The 6,480-nt window shown below is 45.6% G+C and overlaps 1 protein-coding gene across 5 annotated transcripts in view; it reads right to left on the bottom strand.

The window, feature by feature from the left end:
- LOC100746372 (ankyrin repeat domain-containing protein SOWAHB) overlaps positions 1-6,480 on the bottom strand; it is a 116,958-nt gene that overhangs the window by 48,008 nt on the left and 62,470 nt on the right. The gene's annotated exons all lie outside the window — the stretch shown is intronic.

Below are 6,480 nucleotides of genomic sequence, written 5' to 3'. Positions count from 1 at the left end.
GATTAGGTCGATCGGCGGCGGCTCGTCAGCCAAGTGAGTACACGATCGGCGAAACGATCGATCGATAGGGAGGAGACGACGAGGGGCGTTTATGCAGGAATAATAATTGGATTGTAATCGTCGGTGGGACGGAAGCACCGCTTTTCTGCCCCCGTGCTACGTGCATAATGACCGCGCGCCAGTTTCAAAGTATAAAGACGTTCAGTCCCCATCGACAATTTGTTATGCATACCTCGCATGGACGAAAATTGCGTTTAATTCGCCGCTGCTTACGCGTTCCATCCATTCCGGCACTCGAGACTCAGGCTACCAGCCACCATCGAGCTACAGGGCAAGATGGTGAATAGAGGGGACGCATAAATGTAGATGTTCCATTTAAAAAGCCATTTTCGCGTGTTTAGCATAATACGTAATCGCGCGAATCGGTCGCTCGTCGAATTATTCCCAATCCCGTCCGAGGCGCGGCTGCGTCGCGTCCATCGAGTCGTTAACCATCTCCGACCATCTTCTCGCCGGCGAAAAAACCCTTGTTCGGGATCGGTTCTGAACCGCGTTCCCAGAACAATTTATATACCTTATCGAAAACCAGCTCGCGCCAAGAATATGATCGATCTCCCCCCCGATTCCCATCCCAAAAATCCCTTCGGCCATCGATCTTTGATAAATTATTAAAGTCGAGGTATCGTTCGTCAAAGAAGATATCGTGTTGCAGACGAGATCCGACGCAAGAATTGTACGGGAACACTAGTATCGGGGAATAATTATACGAAATTTGTTGTAAATCGTTCGAGTAATTGATCGAGCACAAATGGCGAGTAATAAAGTTTAACGAGCATGGGATTTGCATTGTTTGTTCGTTAATTGGTATTGTTTTAACTCTTTGCGGTGCCCTGTCGAATTTGATCTGATGTTTTAAAGAAGAAATGTCCTCTGGTATTTTAACCATTCGAAACACAAATTTCATAGAGCACGAAATATAAAATGTTCGTCAAATTTAATCGCATGCTCGATTCATTGCGAAACTTACGTTACTCCAAAGGAAACGGTATGTACGCAATTCTTACCGTGACAGTGACCGCTGAAACCACTCAAAACAGGCTCACAATTCGTGGAAAACACGGTTTCGATCGGACTTAAACGAGAACACGCGAGCGAACTCATTCCGGCCGGAGATCCGTTTGTTTATAAACCCTCAAAATGTTCTGCGGCCATGCGTTTTCGGTGACACAGAGTTTCGTGGACGAGGAAACGAGTTGCGGTTTCCCGACTCGGCCACGTCGAGCGACTCCTGTTCCGTTTAAATATTCCATCGTGGAACCAGTACCAGCACCCGAGGACCCTGTTTCCGCGCGTTTCAATCGGCTCGCCGGTAAACGTCCGCGTAATTCGTAACGACCCTGCCTCGCCATTCCAATCCCTTTACTCTTCCCCGACAGTTTTACCACTTTTCGACAATTCCGCTCTTCAGGAAAAAAATCGCCTCCTCGTTCGCTTCGGAATCCTCCAGTGGGCGCCATGAATTTTATTACCCAGCCGCTACACGCGCCGTTCGAAAGTCCCAGCTGGAGTTATATCGTTGCGGTTGTTGTCGTTGCATTTTTATTTTTTTCTCCGGCTTCCTCTTTTAACGATGTAGCTGCTACAGAAAACTTTTTCTAGACACGCGACGCGATTTTAAAAATTTCCGCGTTTCAATCAGCGCTTCCAGCATTAATATCGCGCGTGCATACCTATCCATATTTCAAAAGTAACGCGACTCGAACAAGTTTCTCAAACTATTTGGAAGATTACACAAGCTTATTTATCGTTCTTCTAACGGAGAATTGAATTATTGTGAGTCGCGGCACTTTTGAAATACACGTGCGATATTTAGAAGATAAATTGGAGGCAACACTAAAGACGACCGTAAATGCGGCTGCCATTTGATAGGCTGTTAGGTAGATTGTCAAGTTGCTCGATCAATATAGTTTCCTAAGCTATTTCGATAAATTGTATATAGCAAGACTCGTTAATCCATTTAGATATCCTAGATACTATAGAAATTGTGCATTTTTCTAGCGTCAGTGACAAGCGTCTTAGACAGAACCAATCATTCCGTGCTCCTTATTACAACTCTCGTAACAAGCTCTACTCGCGAACAAATTACACGAGCCTTTGCAACATTTCAACATGATTAAAACTCACCAGCAACCTGTCAGTCAAAGCTGAACGACGAACTAGCAGCTTCACACGAACTGCCAGAACCGGATGCCGAGGATAGCCGACAACGAGAGCGTTTGCACGACTTTATAAAGGGTGGTGGGTCCGCGTGAATCGAGCGAGAGTGCGAGGTAGGGCAGAGGCAGGTGAAGGAAGGTGGATGGCGGTTTGCCGCAAGATCGGGCCTACTCCCAGCGGAATTTTAACTTTTAATAATAAAGCGAGGGAGTTTCGTGTTGTTAGGTTATGATAGGCGGCCAGGAGGAATTGGTGGAGGTGAATTGAAGGTGGTAGGAAGCTCCGTTTGTCCTCGTTCCTCTTGACGAAGGGAAACCGCAGCACAGGCACCGCCGACACCGCGTAATTGGCCGGCTCTCACTTTCCGCTCGTCCGATTGATTATTATTTTTGTGCGGCCTGACCTCGCTGACCCCCGTGCTCGATCGCTCGTCCGCTGATCGCCCGATCTCATCATTAAGGGGACCCCGAAACCTTTTACCGGTGGACAGCATTTCCTCCACGCACCAATTATTATCGAATTACTCCTTGGGAACGCGTGACCGTCCAACGATCTCGCGATGCGCGTCGTGTCGTCCTCTAACGTCCTTATTATCGTAAAGCAGTGCAATAGAATTTATATCGTTATATTTATTATAAGTGATTTATATTTTATAAGTTATATTTATATCGCGATAAATTCAACGCTTTGTAATTGGGAATTCAGTGGTTCGAATTAGTATTTATTTTCATTTTAAGATCTTTTGTTCTTAATATTAGGAGTATCGACCTGTAACGCTAGTAGTGCTGATAAAAGTTGATATTCATTTTTTCCAGAACACTTACATTCTTTTAGTAACTGTAGTAACAAAACGTTACCTAATGTTTATTTGTTTCGAATGGTAAAACTTGCTTGTAATTTTCCACGAATTAAAGTATTTACGAGTTATTATATTAAACGTAATATTTCACACGGGATCTATCACCGATTTGTTGCATGCAAATGTCAGCATCGGAAAGATCGGGCTTCCCCAAAGTTCGAGCAGCGCGCACCTTTAAAGAAACCTCTCACGCGCGTAACATACTCGGACATAAAAGAACTTATTCGCCGGTTGGCCGGTGGCTGGTTATTATCTTTATATAGCTCGACCCAGCTGACCTTAATGCACCGATCGCTGCCGCTCTTTCGATCGTGCTATTAAACCGCTTGAACTTATGGACAAAGGTTGTGGCTGTGAGTAATCGAGAAATCTGACGAAAACCGAGGATCCCACTCACAGGACGTAATAATTCGGCTGAAGCTCGTTCAAACAAATTAATATTCCTTTCTTGCGATCGTCGAGGATCGAGGGGATACCCATGTGAGCTATTCGGAATTAGGGAGAGGCTCTCGAAAGGAAGGGAAAACAGGAAAGCTCGTGCATACGCTAATCGGAAAGCTTTGCAACCGGAAGTGGCAATAATCGAGGGAAGCGGTCGTAAATGGCACGCCTCCTCTTTTTCACGCTACCAAGTGCAGGATAATTCGATTCACGTAGGAGGACTCCAGTAACGAGCTAAGCGAACCCTGTTAACTTCTTTCTAGGAGAAATAAAAAGTCAACGCGACGAGAACGCGAGGTTCCAGTCCGAGAACTTCCTCCATCGTTCGCGCCAAATGATAATTGCGTTTTCTGCAGACGTTAACGCGGCGACGACACGCGTTTCTACGAAAACTTTACTCGGATTGCTGGGTCTAGAAAGCGGAGAAATATTTGCTATAATTTCTTCAACAGTTAGTAGCATCCCTTTCTTCCCAAAATCGTAAAATCTATACTGGTTCATGAAAGTATTCCATCACCTGCCGTAAAAAATTTGTACCAACGATTAATAAGATTTCCAAATGAAAATCAGGAAGAACGTTGATCTTCTGCAATATGGATTTAGTAAGAAACGTATGTAAATTGCTATTGCTACACAAATTCTCGAACAAACCTGAGGTGTTAGGAAATTTACAAGAAAGCATCTGGCGGACATGCAACGTAGACAGATCGATATCCCGGCATCCGATAAGCGAGAATTTATCGCGTGGATCTAGCGCGAGGACGTGCTCCTTGTGGACCTCGAGTCCTAAGCACGGCCGTTTAAAGTAAATTATTCCAAATAAATGAGCGCGTATCCCTCGAGTGTCTACATCCCGGAGACATTCGTTTACTCTTAATTAATGATCCACCGGCAAGACGGCAGGATTAATTGCGCGCAATCAGATCGCGGTAATTAATTACTTCGTGTGTTTGGGATCACTTTATTTTGCCGTTCAGTGATGGAAGCGAAGAACTAAAATTGCACAGAGGACTGCGACGGCAACAGCAGCTGCAACCAGTGGCCGGCTGAAAATATTCAAGGTAACGTACGCGCGTGCAATGAGTCGTAGAGCTGCTGTTGCTGCTGTTTCGCTCGACGAAGAGTCGATTAATCGGCCTAGCTGGGGGCAACGAGAGATCGTTCCTTCTTAGATTGGCTGCCCTCGTTAACCGGTTCCAGACAAATGCAGATAGAGATGCTACAAATTACAATGGTGTCGGCTTAATTGATCGAATCGCGGTGGAACTAGGGACTGCGCCATCATTGGCTCGCTTCAACTTACGTTGCGTTTGTTAAGAGAACTTTTACTCTTCTCGGGGCGCGACATTTCTCTTCTTTTTAATATTACGTATTTAAATAAAATTCTTCCTGAAAAAATCTCGGCATCAAGGTGGTAATAACGTCGGAAGATATCCAGCCGTAAGACGAAGGGTTCGCAGAAAGGCTTTATGACAGGCGAAAAGAAGGTCAAAAGATCTTTACTCCGTGCCACGGAGACCAGTTTCGCGCTATTCTTTATTCCAGGCAAAGTTTCTTGCTATAGCGTTGCGTAAGAGATGCTTCTCTCGTATAAACCTAGCTTGCTGCCACCAGCGATGTTTACGTCAAAGAGTAGACTCACATAATATTCCAAGGTAAGAGAAACAGCGTCAGAAGAAAGAATTCTACTTCTACACGGATTCTACTACATTCCCGAGTTTCAAAGAATCGCTGAACTTTTTAGAACATATGTATACCAGACAGAGTCTTCCGTGGAAGTTCACCTAACGCCACCCAACAACAACCGCGAAGGTAACGACCAAGTATGAAGTTGGTCTGCTCGTTATTTCTCTGACCAGCCGTATGATAGGCTTCCACGTGGTCGTTAGTCGTACAGACGGAGAAAGAGGCCGCTATTAAGATAACAGTTTGCAGCCATTAATAAAACTAATCTGACGAATCGTCGGGAAGTGGAAGAAAGGTTAAAGTTATCGGATACCTCGCGCTGGTCCTACCCTGCGGACAGTTCCATGCGAGAAGGAACGCGAAATAGAGTCGACGAGGTGACGTACATTATGTGCGACGAAAGCAGTGTGATGAACGATCGCTTCGAATTCGCGAATCTTATCGGCGGTCGTCGAGATAGCGCGTCGGCTCGAGCCTTGCAAAGGTCATAGGTCAGGCAAGCAGCCGCCCACGCGTGTCCACGGAAAGTCGCGTGAATCACTACGGAGGCGCTAACTAAGAGAAAGAGGATCACAAGAGAGAAAGAGAGAGAGAGAGAGAGCAGTTTCAGCCAGGTTCGTTCTTCGCAATGGGATATAATTAACGGCTACGCGGAAAAACTCGTGAACGTAAGATGGAAAATTGCGTCGCGATCCAGGCTAACGTATGCGTTACATGTCCCTTATTAGAAGCGCGTTTTGACTTTGCGTGGGTAAGAAGAAAATGGCTGGCACGTAATTACGTCTTGAATTATGCCGAGACCGCTGTTATAATAGCGTGCGATTCCTATCGGCGTACGGCTTTCTAAACGAAATGTTCCTTGCTTTCCGCTGCAATCAATCTACTGATTGCTGGGAGTGAAAGACGGAGAGACACCGAGTCGAACAAGTCGGATCTCTCACGCTTTCGTTTTTAATAGCGTCGCCCTATCGTACGTGTCCGATCGGTACTCGCGGTTTCTCAAATAACGTGATTCTTCTTTCTTAACCGGGTTACTTTACTTACGGCATGCACGAGACACCTATACGTTTATCATATCAGCGGCAGCAATGGCAAATGTAAAATATATATTGTTCTATCGGTGAAACTATCAGAGAAAGAGAATACCACATACACGCGGTAGCCCGCAACAAAGTTACTACACGGTCAAGAGTTAATTATTCCCAGCAAATCAGCGATTCGTTCCCGCGTCCGGTCCACCTTCGGAGATCAATTGGGCACGCTGATATTCCCGGTCG

The sequence above is a fragment of the Bombus impatiens genome, unplaced genomic scaffold, assembly GCF_000188095.3.
Source record: "Bombus impatiens unplaced genomic scaffold, BIMP_2.2 scf_0136, whole genome shotgun sequence".
NCBI lineage: Eukaryota > Metazoa > Arthropoda > Insecta > Hymenoptera > Apidae > Bombus > Bombus impatiens.
The sequence above is the reverse complement of the archived record's forward strand: the minus strand, read 5'-3'. Positions and strand labels throughout refer to the sequence as shown.